Source organism: Prionailurus viverrinus, chromosome B1 (assembly GCF_022837055.1).
Source record: "Prionailurus viverrinus isolate Anna chromosome B1, UM_Priviv_1.0, whole genome shotgun sequence".
NCBI lineage: Eukaryota > Metazoa > Chordata > Mammalia > Carnivora > Felidae > Prionailurus > Prionailurus viverrinus.
In genome coordinates, this window is record NC_062564.1 from 119746610 (window position 1) to 119758680 (window position 12071).

At 40.3% G+C, this 12071-nt stretch overlaps 1 protein-coding gene across 7 annotated transcripts in view; it reads left to right on the forward strand.

Annotated features, from left to right (window-relative positions):
* Nucleotides 1–7469: 7469 nt before the first annotated feature.
* SLC9B1 (solute carrier family 9 member B1) overlaps nucleotides 7470–12071 on the forward strand; it is a 75558-nt gene continuing 70956 nt past the window's right edge. For 6 of the 7 annotated variants that reach the window (XM_047855947.1, XM_047855945.1, XM_047855951.1 and 3 more), the window contains exon 1: nucleotides 7470–7578. The gene's annotated coding sequence lies outside the window, so the exon portion shown is untranslated. Of the gene's footprint in view, nucleotides 7579–11605; nucleotides 11661–12071 lie in introns of all 7 variants that reach the window. The other variant, XM_047855946.1, reaches the window with a different exon arrangement.

Genomic DNA, 12071 nt, shown 5'->3' on the forward strand with positions numbered 1-12071 from the left:
GTTTTTGAGAGTCTTATGATTTTGCTCCCTCCCTCTCTAACCTTTAAGTTTCACAGGATCCACATAAGAGTGAAAACATATGGTATCTGTCTTTCTCTATTTGACTTATTTCACTCAGCATAACACTCTCCAGTTCTATCCACCTTGCTACAAAAGGCCATATTTCATTCCTTCTCTTGCCACGTAGTATTCCATTGTGTATATAAACTACAATTTCTTTATCCATTCGTCAGTTCATGGACATTTAGGCTCTTTCCATAATTTGGCTATTGTTGAAAGTGCTGCTATAAACATTGGGGTACAAGTGCCCCTATGCATCAGTACTCCTGTATCCCTTGGGTAAATTCTTAGCAGAGCTATTGCTATGTCATAGGGTAGCTCTATTTTTAATTATTTGAGGAACCTCCACACTGTTTGCCAGAGCAGCTGCACCAGTTTGCATTCCCACCAACAGTGCAAGAGGGTTCCCGTTTCTCCACATCCTCGCCAGCATCGATAGTCTCCTGATTTGTTCATTTTAGCCACTCTGACTGGTCTGAGGTGGTATCTCAGTGTGATTTTGATTTGTATTTCCCTGATGAAGAGCGACGTTGAGCATCTTTTCATGTGCCTGTTGGCCATCTGGATGTCTTCTTTAGAGAAGTGTCTATTCATGTCTTCTGCCCATTTCTTCACTGGATTATTTGTTTTTTGGGTGTGGAGTTTGGTGAGCTCTTATAGATTTTGGATACTAGCCCTTTGTCCGATATGTCATTTGCAAATATCTTTTCCCATTCTGTCAGTTGCCTTTTAGTTTTGTTGATTTTTTCCTTTGCAGTGCAGAAGTTTTTATCTTGATGAGGTCCCAATAGTTCATTTTTTCTTTTAACTCCCTTGCCTTTGGGGACGTGTCAAGTAAGAAATTGCTGTGGCTAAGGTCAAAGAGGTTTTTTCCTGCTTTCTCCTCTAGGGTTTTGATGGTTTCCTGTCTCACATTCAGGTCCTTTATCCATTTTGAGTTTATTTTTGTGTATGGTGTAAGAAAGTGGTCTAGTTTAATCCTCTGCATGTTGCTGTCAGTTCTCCCAGCACCATCTGTTAAAGAGACTGTCTTTTTTCCATTGGATATTCTTTCCTGCTTTGTCAAAGATTAGTTGGCCATACTTTTGTGGGTCTAATTCTGGGGTTTCTATTCTATTCCATTGATCCATGTATCTGTTTTTGTGCCAATACCATGCTGTCTTGATGGTTATAGCTTTGTAGTAGAGGCTAAAGTCTGGGATTGTGATGCCTCCTGCTTTGGTCTTCTTCTTCAAAATTACTTTGGCTATTTGGGGTCTTTTGTGGTTCCATACAAATTTTAGGATTGCTTGTTCTAGTTTTGAGAAGAATGCTGGTGCAATTTTGATTGGGATTGCATTGAATGTGTAGGTAGCTTTGGGTAGTATTGACATTTTAACAATATTTATTCTTCCAATCCATGAGCACGGAATGTTTTTCCATTTCTTTGTATCTTCTTCAATTTCCTTCATAAGCTTTCTATAGTTTTCAGCATACAGATCTTTTACATCTTTGGTTAGGTTTATTCCTAGGTATTTTATGCTTCTTGGTGCAATTGTGAATGAGATCAGTTTCTTTATTTGTCTTTCTGTTGCTTCATTATTAGTGTATAAGAATGCAACTGATTTCTGTACATTGATATTTTATCCTATGACTTTGCTGAATTCATGTATCAGTTCCAGCAGACTTTTGGTAGAATTTATCAGGTTTTCCATATATAATATCATGTCATCTGCAAAATATGAAAGCTTGACTTCATCTTTGTCAATTTTGATGCCTTTGATTTCCTTTTGTTGTCTGATTGCTGATGCTAGCACTTCCAACACTATGTTAAACAACAGCAGTGAGAGTGGACATTCCTGTTGTGTTCCTGATCTCAGGGGGAAAGCCCTTACTTTTTTCCCCATTGAGGATGATATTAGCTGTGGGCTTTTCATAAATGGCTTCTATGATGTTTAAGTATGTTCCTTCTATCCCTACTTTCCCAAGGGTTTTTATTAAGAAATGATGCTGAATTTTGTCAAATGCTTTTTCTGCATCGATTGACAGGATCATATGGTTCTTATCTTTTCTTTTATTAATGTGATGTATCACGTTGATTGATTTGCGAATGTTGAACCAGCCCTGCATCCCAGGAATGAATCCCACCTGATCATGTGGTGAATAATTCTTTTTATATGCTGTTGAATTCGATTTGCTAGTATCTTATTGAGAATTTTTGCATCCATATTCATCAGGGATATTGGCCTGTAGTTCTCTTTTTTTATTGGGTCTCTGTCTGGTTTAGGAATCAAAGTAACGCTGGCTTCATATAATGAGTCTGCAAACTTTCCTTCCCTTTCAATTTTTTGGAACAGCTTGAGAAGGATAGGTATTATCTCTGCTTTAAATGTCTGGTAGAATTCCCCTGGGAAGCCATCTGGTCCTGGACTCTTATTTGTTGGGAGATTTTTGATAACCGATTCAATTTCTTTGCTTGTTATGGGTCTGTTCAAGTTTTCTATTTCTTCCCGTTTGAGTTTTGGAAGTGTGTGGGTGCTGAGGAATTTTCCATTTCTTCCAGGTTGTCCAGTTTGCTGGCATATAATTTTTCATAGTATTCCCTGATAATTGCTTGTATTTCTGAGGTATTGGTTGTAATAATTCCATTTTCATTCATGATTTTATCTATTTGGGTCATCTCCCTTTTCTTTTTGAGAAGCCTGGCCAGAGGTTTATCAATTTTGTTTATTTTTTCGAAAAACCAACTCTTGGTTTCATTGATCTGCTCTACAGTTTTTTTAGATTCTATATTGTTTATTTCTACTCTGATAGTTATTATTTCTCTTCTTCTTCTGGGTTTGGGGTGTCTTTGCTGCTCTGCTTCTATTTCCTTTAGGTGTGCTGTTAGATTTTGTTTTGGGGATTTTTCTTGTTTCTTGAGATAGGCCTGGATTACAATGTATTTTCCTCTCAGGACTGCCTTTGCTGCATCCCAGAGCGTTTGGATTGTTGTATTTTCGTTTTAATTTGTTTCCATATATTTTTTAATTTCTTCTTTAATTGCCTGGTTGACCCATTCATTCTTTAGTAGGGTGTTCTTAAACCTCCATGCTTTCGGAGGTTTTCCAGACTTTTTCCTGTGGCTGATTTCAAGCTTCATAACATTGTGGTCTGAAAGTGTGCATGGTACGTTCTCAATTCTTGTATACTTATGAAGGGCTGTTTTGTGACCCAGTATGTAATCTATCTTGGAGAAGTTTCCATGTGCACTCGAGAAGAAAGTATATTCTGTTGCTTTGGGATGTAGAGTTCTAAATATATCTCTCAAGTCCATCTGATCCAATGTACCATTCAGGGCCCTTGTTTCTTTATTGATCCTGTGTCTAGATGATCTATCCATTGTTGCAAGTGGAGTATTAAAGTCCCCTGCAAGTACCACATTCTTATGAATAAGGTTGCTTATGTTTGTGATTAATTGTTTTATAGATTTGGGGGCTCCCATATTCGACACATAGACATTTATAATTGTTAGCTCTTTCTGATGGATAGACCCTGTAATTATTATACAATTCCCTTCTTCATCTCTCGTTACAACCTTTAATTTAAAGTCTAGTGTGTCTGATATAAGTATGGCTACTCCAGCTTTCTTTTGACTTCCAGTAGCATGATAGATAGTTCTCCATCCCCTCACTTTCAATCTGAAGGTGTCATGAGGTCTAAAATGAGTCTCTTTTAGGCAGAAAATAGATGGGTCTTGTTTTTTTATCCATTCTGATACCCTATGTCTTTTGGTTGGAGCATTTAGTCCATTTACATGCAGTGTTATTATTGAAAGATATGGGTTTGGAGTCATTGTGATGTCTGTAGGTTTCATGCTTGTAGTGATGTCTCTGGTCCTTTGTGGTCCTTGCAACATTTCACTCACAGAATCCCCCTTAGAATCTCTTGTAGGGCTGGTTCAGTGGTGATGAATTCCTTCAGTTTTTGTTTGTTTGGGAAGACCTTTATCTTTCCTTCTATTCTGAATGACAGACTTGCTGGATAAAGGATTCTTGGCTGCATATTTTTTCTGTTCATCACATAGAAGATTTCCTGCCATTCCTTTCTGGCCTGCCAAGTTTCAGTAGATAAGTCTGCCACTAGTCTTATGGGTCTCCCTTTATATGTTAGAGCGTGTTTATCCCTAGCTGCTTTCAGAATTTTCTCTTTATCCTTGTATTTTGCCAGTGTCACTATGATATGCCATGCAGAAGATTGATTCAAGTTACATCTGATGGGAGTTGTCTCTGCCTCTTGAATTTCAATGCCTTTTTCCTTCTCCATATCAGGGAAGTTCTCAGCTATTATTTCTTCAAGTACACCTTCAGCCCCTTTCTCTCTCTCTTCCTCCTCTGGAATTCCTTTTTTACAGATATTGTTCCATTTGATTGCATCACTTAGGTCTCTAATTCTCTCCTCATACTACTGGATTTTTTTATCTCTCTTTTTCTCAGCTTCTTCTTTTTCCATAATTTTATCTTCTAATTCACCTATTCTCTCCTCTGCCTCTTCAATCCGAGCTCTGGTCACCTCCATTTTATTTTGCACCTCATTTATAGTAATTTTTAGCTTCTCATGACTATTTCTTAGTCCCTTGATCTCTGTAGCAATAGATTCTCTGCTGTCCTCTATACTTTTTTCAAGCCCAGTGATTAATTTTATGACTATTATTCTAAATTCTTGTTCCATTATATTGCTTAAATCGTTTTTGATCAATTCTCTAGCTGTCACTACTCCCTGGAGTTTCTTTTGAGGAGAATTCTTCCGTTTCGTCATTTTGGATAGTCCCTGGGGTGGCGCGGAACTGCAGGGCACTTCCCCTGTGGTGTCTGGAGTAACTTGTGTTGGTGGGCAGGGCCGCAGTCAGACCCGATGTCTGTCCCCAGCCCACCGCTGGGGCCACAGTCAGAGCGGTGTGTACCTTATCTTCCTCTCTCCCAGGGTCAGGACTCACTGTGGAGTGGTGTGGCCCCTGTCTGGGTTACTTGCACACTGCCATGCTTGTGGTGCTGCTTTGATGGGATCTGGCATATTAGCCAGGGTGGATCCACAAAGTACACAGGGGCAGAGGAGCAGGCTCAGCTCATTTTGCCCTTGGTGGTCCCCTGTGGGAGGGGCCCTGCAGCACTGGGAGGGAGGCTGACCTGGTCTGAGGGATGGATCCACAGAAGCACAACGTTGGGTGTTTGCGCGATGCAAGCAAGTTCGGTGAACTGGTTCCCTTTAGGGTTTTGGCTGGGGGATGGGAGAGGGAGATGGCACTGGCCAGCATCTTGTTCCCTGCTGAGCTGAGCTCTGTCTTCCAGGGCTCAACACCTCTCCCTCCCGGTGTCCTCTTGCCCTCCCGCTCTCCAAGCAGAGCTATTGACTTATAACATTCCAAGTGCTTGCTAAATCCCGCTGGCTGTCAGCACTCACTGCATCGGGCCCCTCCGCTGTTGCAAATCAGACTCAGGGGCTCTGCCTTGCCAGGCGGGCTGCCCCTCCACCACCCCGGCTCCCTCCCACCAGTCCACGTAGTGTGCACTGCCTCTTGGCCCTTCCTACCCTCTTCCGTGGGCCTCTTGTCTACGCTTTGCTCTGCACAGTCCATTCTGCTCATCTTCTGGCAGTTTTCTCTGTTATTTAGGCAGGTGTGGGTGGAATCTAAGTGATCAGCAGGACGAGGTGAGCCCAGTGTTCTCCTATGCCGCCATCTTCCCTGTTTTTCTCCCAGAGCGATTTACAGAAGATATTTTTCAGCTATTTTTGTCATATCAAATTTAGTGAAAAATGCTGTCATTAATAAGGTCATCCTTGTTCCTCAAAAGTGTTTTGCTCTCAATGGCATGGTTGCAAATATAACTGACTTATTTTTTTAAGTTTCTATTAAGTTTTTACAAGAGAAGACATCGGTGTTTTTTAGATGTTTTTTAAACCATTATTAAATTTTCATCATGTTATCTTCAAATAAATGAAGGACATAGTTTTTGAAATGTTTCAGAACGTTTATTTCTATATGAATAACTTATGTAGTTCTTTCCAACAGGTAGGAATTGCTTCATGCCATTTTAGGAGCAAATAATACAGGTTTAGTGGACTAAGCCAAATTAAATCTGGCTTGAGCCTTCTGTTCCAATTAGAACAGAACTTGTTTATGTGTCCTCCATCCTCCTTAGATGGACCCTAAAGCACTAAACTCTCCAGTATTTCACTGCATTTGGAGCATAGAGCAGTGCCCTGTTCAGACTCTTCTCAAAAGCCTTTCTTCCCAGCTCTATCATTTGTAGAGCTTTGCACCAGTATCCTGCTTTTCCCTTCCCTACCATGAGAACAAAGCATTTCCCTAACCCTACAATCACAGAAATCTTATCTACTCTCCTGAAACAAGGGAGAAAATAACTTTGAATCTTTTTTGAGATGTCTACATCATGCTAAAGGTGAAGGAGAGTTTTTTTTATTTGATCACCCAAGAAAGAGTTGTAATTTAAATCATATCCTGAGCAATAAGAAAAGGAGAACGAAAACAGTCCTAACCAAAAACTTGAGAAAAAACACATAGGCAAAAAAGGATATGGTGTGTGCAGGGACCAAAGTTGTTTACGGTATGGGGAGCAAAATTAGAAAAGGGCAGTTTGTCTCTATAAGAAGTTTGTAATTCTTACTGGAGAAATAAGAGTTGTTTTTCGTCTATTATTTAGGAAGCTTGCAGAGTCCATTAGAGGAGCCTCAGAACTAAGAACCCAAAGCTTCTGGGGGCCCACCCTCAACTGCTTTTATTTGTTTCATATGAAGGTATCCACATAAGATCTCATGTGGACAAAAACACAAAGGTTGTATGCTGATAACAGGACATTTGAGTGTTTATTTGTACCGAGCCCTGTTCCAGACACTTGTCATGTAGTCGCACCACCGCCAACCATGTCCTTTACAGAAGAGAAAACTGAAGCTCAGGGAAGCTATGTATTTGCCTGTAGTTCCGTAGCTATAAAGTGGCAGTGCTGACATTTGAGTCCAGTCTTAACCCCAGAGACTATTCTCTTTTACAACTGTACTATATTTAAGTTGACTTAAGGGGACACTGATGTGAGTTGACAGGTCATTTCTGACACGTGCAGCCCCTGGCGCTGCTTTTTGGCTTAAGGACCCTGTGATGTCAACTCTGTACCTGGACTTTGACAACGCAATAAGTCACCATTCACAAGAGACGTGGGAAGGAAAGGGTCGAATAGACTGAAAGCACACCACGCCGTCCCGGGAACCCCCAAACCCTAGCCTCCGCAGGCCAGAGCAGCGGGCAGGCCGCTTAAACGCGGGGCCTCCATTAGCCCCGCCCTGCTGCTGCCAGCCCCGCCCAGACCCCACCCAGACCCCGCCCCGCTGCCCTTGGCTGAGCCGGCGGCCATTAGTCTGGCCCCAGCACCCGCGCGGAGTTCAGGCCTTGGTGGCTTTTCCCCCAGAGTGGCGCGTGGTCTACGCGGCAGTTGCTGGGAGCCAGGACCGCTCCCGGGGTAGCGAGGGATGCTGAAGGAATTGTAGGTATGGTCCATTTTTCTCAAGTCTCACCCTTCCCAGGTCCTTGGGCACTGGCCCCTCATCCCGCGCGGTCCTTCCCTTCCTGTAGGCCCGTGGAGCTCCTTTCCTCCCGCTTCAGGAGCAGACGTGGGCTCCTTTGTCAGAAGCTGGGGAAACAGCCACACACCTTTTTTCTCTCCTCCCCCGACTCGTTTCTTTACTCCCTCATCACACATCGCTGTCTTCTTTATTCTCTCCCTTCCTTCTCTGTTCCTCTCATTTTACAGATAACTCGCAAGTAAGAAAAAAGATCTGTCAGTCAAGACTGACTGCAAAATTAGTTTTATTAAGGGTAGACTGTTGTCCAAAGGGTGAATATGTGCAAATGAACTTTAACGTGCTCCTGTGACCGGACGTGTGTTCCAGGATTGGTAGCTTATCCTGGGAACGCTTTCCTCCCTAACCAACCCACCTCTCAGTTCCCCCTCCCCAGCCTGTTTCTGTTGGCTTTATTACACTGGACAAGCCCTTTAGCTCAATGCTTTTGAAGAGACTAAGAGCAACTGTTGTACAGGTACCATGTGTCCAGTATACAGCATTCAGGAGTTACAAGAGCTCTGCAGGCCCATACCAGGTCCCTGAAAAATTAGATCGAGAGGAGCAATTGACGTGGGTATTCCCTAATTCTCCATAAGCGTAAATAAAATTGTAATTTGTGCAAGAGCAGTGTGGAAAGTTAACACTTGTTACTATCTCAGCTACAGAATTCATGACCCCAAAGGGTTTAGTCACTATGTGCCTATGAAGAGCGCATTCATATTTATTGCCTTCTGTGAATACCAAAATGTATATTAGCCATTTTTATCAGTTGGCTGTCTCTTGTCATGAGCTCCTGCCCGTTACCTAACAAGAGGGAAGAGGCAAGTGCAATAATAGTACCATCTAAAGTAACATGTTTATGGTACATCTCATGTTGTACATTATTTTCCTATTTTCACTAAACAGATTTAATAGTACCTGGAGCTTAGTATAATACACATTCAGTAAATATTTGTTGAAGAGACGAATGGATGAGATCCTCAAGGAGCCATGCCTTATTCGTTTTTGTATTCCTTGGACCCAGAGCTAAGTCTAGCACTAGCAAGTCTGCAAATGTGAGAGATCAGATAGAGTGAGTGATTCACTCAGGAACAGGCATTCATTAAATATCTCTAGGAAATCTGTTTTGCCAGTTATTCTGAATACAATGGTAAGAAAGACTGGCAAGATTCCTATTCTCATGGAACTTAAGATTTAGTGAGCAAAGCAGCAAGATATGAATGAGGAAATTTTGGATAATGTTAAGTGTAGTCAAGAAGTAAAACAGTATGAAGTGAGAGAGACTGGGGAAGAGGTTGTCTTAGATTGATTGGTTAAGGAAGGGCTCTCTGAAGACCTGACGTGTGCTAACACCCCAGTGATCTAAAAAAAAAAACAAAAACAAAAACAACCACAGAAATAGTAGGATCAAAGCATTGCAGTTAAATGGAATTCCAAATGCAAAAATCCTACAGTAGGAAAGAGCTTGACTCTTTCAAGGAACACCATAAAGACTGCTCTAGCTTCAATGTGGATTAAGTGGTACAACTTGACCTTGAAGAGATAGGTAGGGGCCAAATCATACAGGGCTTTGAATAAGTCATGAGGATCTACCCATAGAATAAGTTTGGAATTCATTTAAAGCATGATGATAAACCAGCAGGAAGTTCTCCTGGAAGGGAGTAATATAATCTGATTTTCATTGAAAACAGATGTGTTCTGCCTGTTATGTGGTTAATCGATCATAGGGTTGGTGACAAGATTAGTAGCAGAAGATGATTGTGATCCAGGAAGGATTGACAATAGTTTGGGCTAAAGTAGTATAGAAGTGGATGGATATAAGGTATATTTGGGGCAGAACCTACAGATTTGGTGATGTTATGAATGTAGGGGGTGAGAAAAAAAAGAGAATTTCCTAGGTTTTTGTCTTGAATTTGAGTGGATGGTTGTGACATTTACCAAATGAAAAAGACTAAAGAAGAAAAAGTACATGTGTATGCGTGTGTGTGTGTTGATGTGCATTGGGAAGAGGTTGTTTTTATTTTATTCACCTAAATTTTGATCTATGCTTATTAGAAATCTAAAGTAAATCTGGTGTCTTGAGTTCTGTGTAAGGAACCAAAGATACAAAATTGAAGAACATCAGCATGTAGAAAAAACTATCTGGATAAAGTGTATTCATAGAGAGGATTCCAATGACTGGAGGTAAAGCAGAAGAAAAGAAGCAAGCAAAGGAATTGGGTAAGGAGTAGCCAGTGAAGTAGGAAGAAAATCCAAAGAGTGCAGTGACTTAAAAGTCAAGACAACAAAGTACGCCAGTGCTATTGAAACACGTTGAAAAGTCAAATAAAGTAAAGATATCTGATCATTGGATTTTGGCAACATGTAGTGGTTATGTGTCTTGACAAGGACAATGGAGAGAAAATGTAATGTGAAGAATACATACACCACTATAGACATCTCAAGATACTTCAGGAAGAAGAGCTGAGAAATGTAGATAATAGAGGAGTATGTGGAGTCAAAGTAGAATTCTCAAAGATAAGGATACTTAAGTATGTTTCTAGGCTAATGGGAATTATTCAGCAAAGAAGAAAAAAATTATAGTGTATGAGAGAATGTGTATATTTTAGGAGTGAAGTCTTTGAGAAAACAAGAGGGAATGGGATCCAGGGAATATGTAGCAGTGTTGGCTCAGGAACATGAACATAAAATTTGTAGTAATAAGAAGAAAGGCAGTGAGTATAGGTAGAGATGCAGATAAATGAGTAGATTTAGTGATCTCAGGAAAGAGTTTCTGCCTGATAGTGATTCTCTTTTTCTCAATAAAATAGAAAGTCTGACGCAAGATCAGTAAGGAGAGAGAAGAAAGAATGGGTAGGAAGAGAAGGCATAAAATAGTCATTTTAGAGAATGGAAGAAAGTCATTTGTCTTAGTCTGTTTGGGCTGCTGTAACAAAATAGCATAGACTAGGTGGCTTATAAGCAATTTTATTTTTCATAGTTGTAGAGGCTGGGAAGTCTGAGATCAAGGTGCTGGAAGATTCAGTGTCTGGTGAGAGCCCTATTTCTGATTCATAGAAAGGCAAAAGGGATTAGAGAGCTCCCAAGAACTGTGATTAAGAGCACTAATCCCATTCCTAAGGTTTCTGTTCTCATGACATAATCATCTACCAAAGACCCCCGACCTCCTCATACCATCACATTGGAGGATAGGATTTCAACATATGAGTTGTGAGGGGACACAAATATTCATCTATAGCAATACTACAGAAGCATAGTAGCATAGCTAGGCAGGATCAAGTGCCCATTTGAGATTTGTAGCCTTGTAAGTGGGTAGCTGAGATAGGGTGGAGGAAAAGATCATAGGAACCAAGGAGATCAAGGAGCCATAAGACCATAAGGGTTGGCTTACCTGGATATTCTAGTGGCTAAGTGAGATCTTCAACCCACATATCCTGACTGCCCACTCAGTAGGTTACAGTTTTCCTGAGAAATAGCTCATAGCATTACTCTTTTGTGCCACCTATCCTTCCAGTTGACATAAAAAAATTTAAAAAAAAATTGTGATCTGATTTATTTTTTGATCCATATATCCAGATTCTAGATAGGCTGCTGCTTTTGTCTCTCTTATTCCTTTAATATTTAATTTTTTTTGTCTCTCTTATTCCTTTAATATTTAATTTTTTGGCTTGTTTTCTTTGTGAGTTTTTTTTTTAACCACTTCCATCAATATATGTTTATTAAATTGCAAAAGCCTACCTCTTAAGTGGCAAAGTAAAGATGAAGGATAAAATTTGGAAATCCTGTTGCCTGTGGAGCTGGGATGACCAGTAATAGGGAAACCTGATTGATCTGTATTCACACTAATAATAATAATAATAATGATAATAATAGCATTGGGGTAGCCTTTTACATTTTGTGCTATGTTTTTATTTTCTTGTATCTCATTTGATTTTATAACTACCTTTTTCAGATGAGGAAACTGAGGCTCAAAGAGGTTAAGGGTCTTGACCAAGGCCACATACCGAGTAAGTGGCAGAATTATTAACCACAGTGTTCTGACAAAATCCCATGGTTGTTTTTTGTTTGCTTTTTGGGTTTTTGGGTTTTGGTTTGTTTTTTTTTTTTTACTATAGTGGTTTGTTTCTTTGCTTTTTACCCTCTATTATATCCAAAGTAATATCCAAAAAACAAAAAACTCTGCTAGGTAGAAAGTAATGGCTGGCTAGAGGCCTTTTACAGTTTAAAAACTTTTTGTTTGTGTTTAAAATTCAGCAGTTAATGAGATTAGATAATTACCTGCCATCTACTGTGTTAGGTAGAGAACTCAGAAGTGATTACAAAATCAGCACTGATTTAATCCAGTAGGGAAATGGATGGAAATGCAAGTCACCAAGTAGCATTTCTTGGGCCCTTTCCAACATATTATATATGCTTCC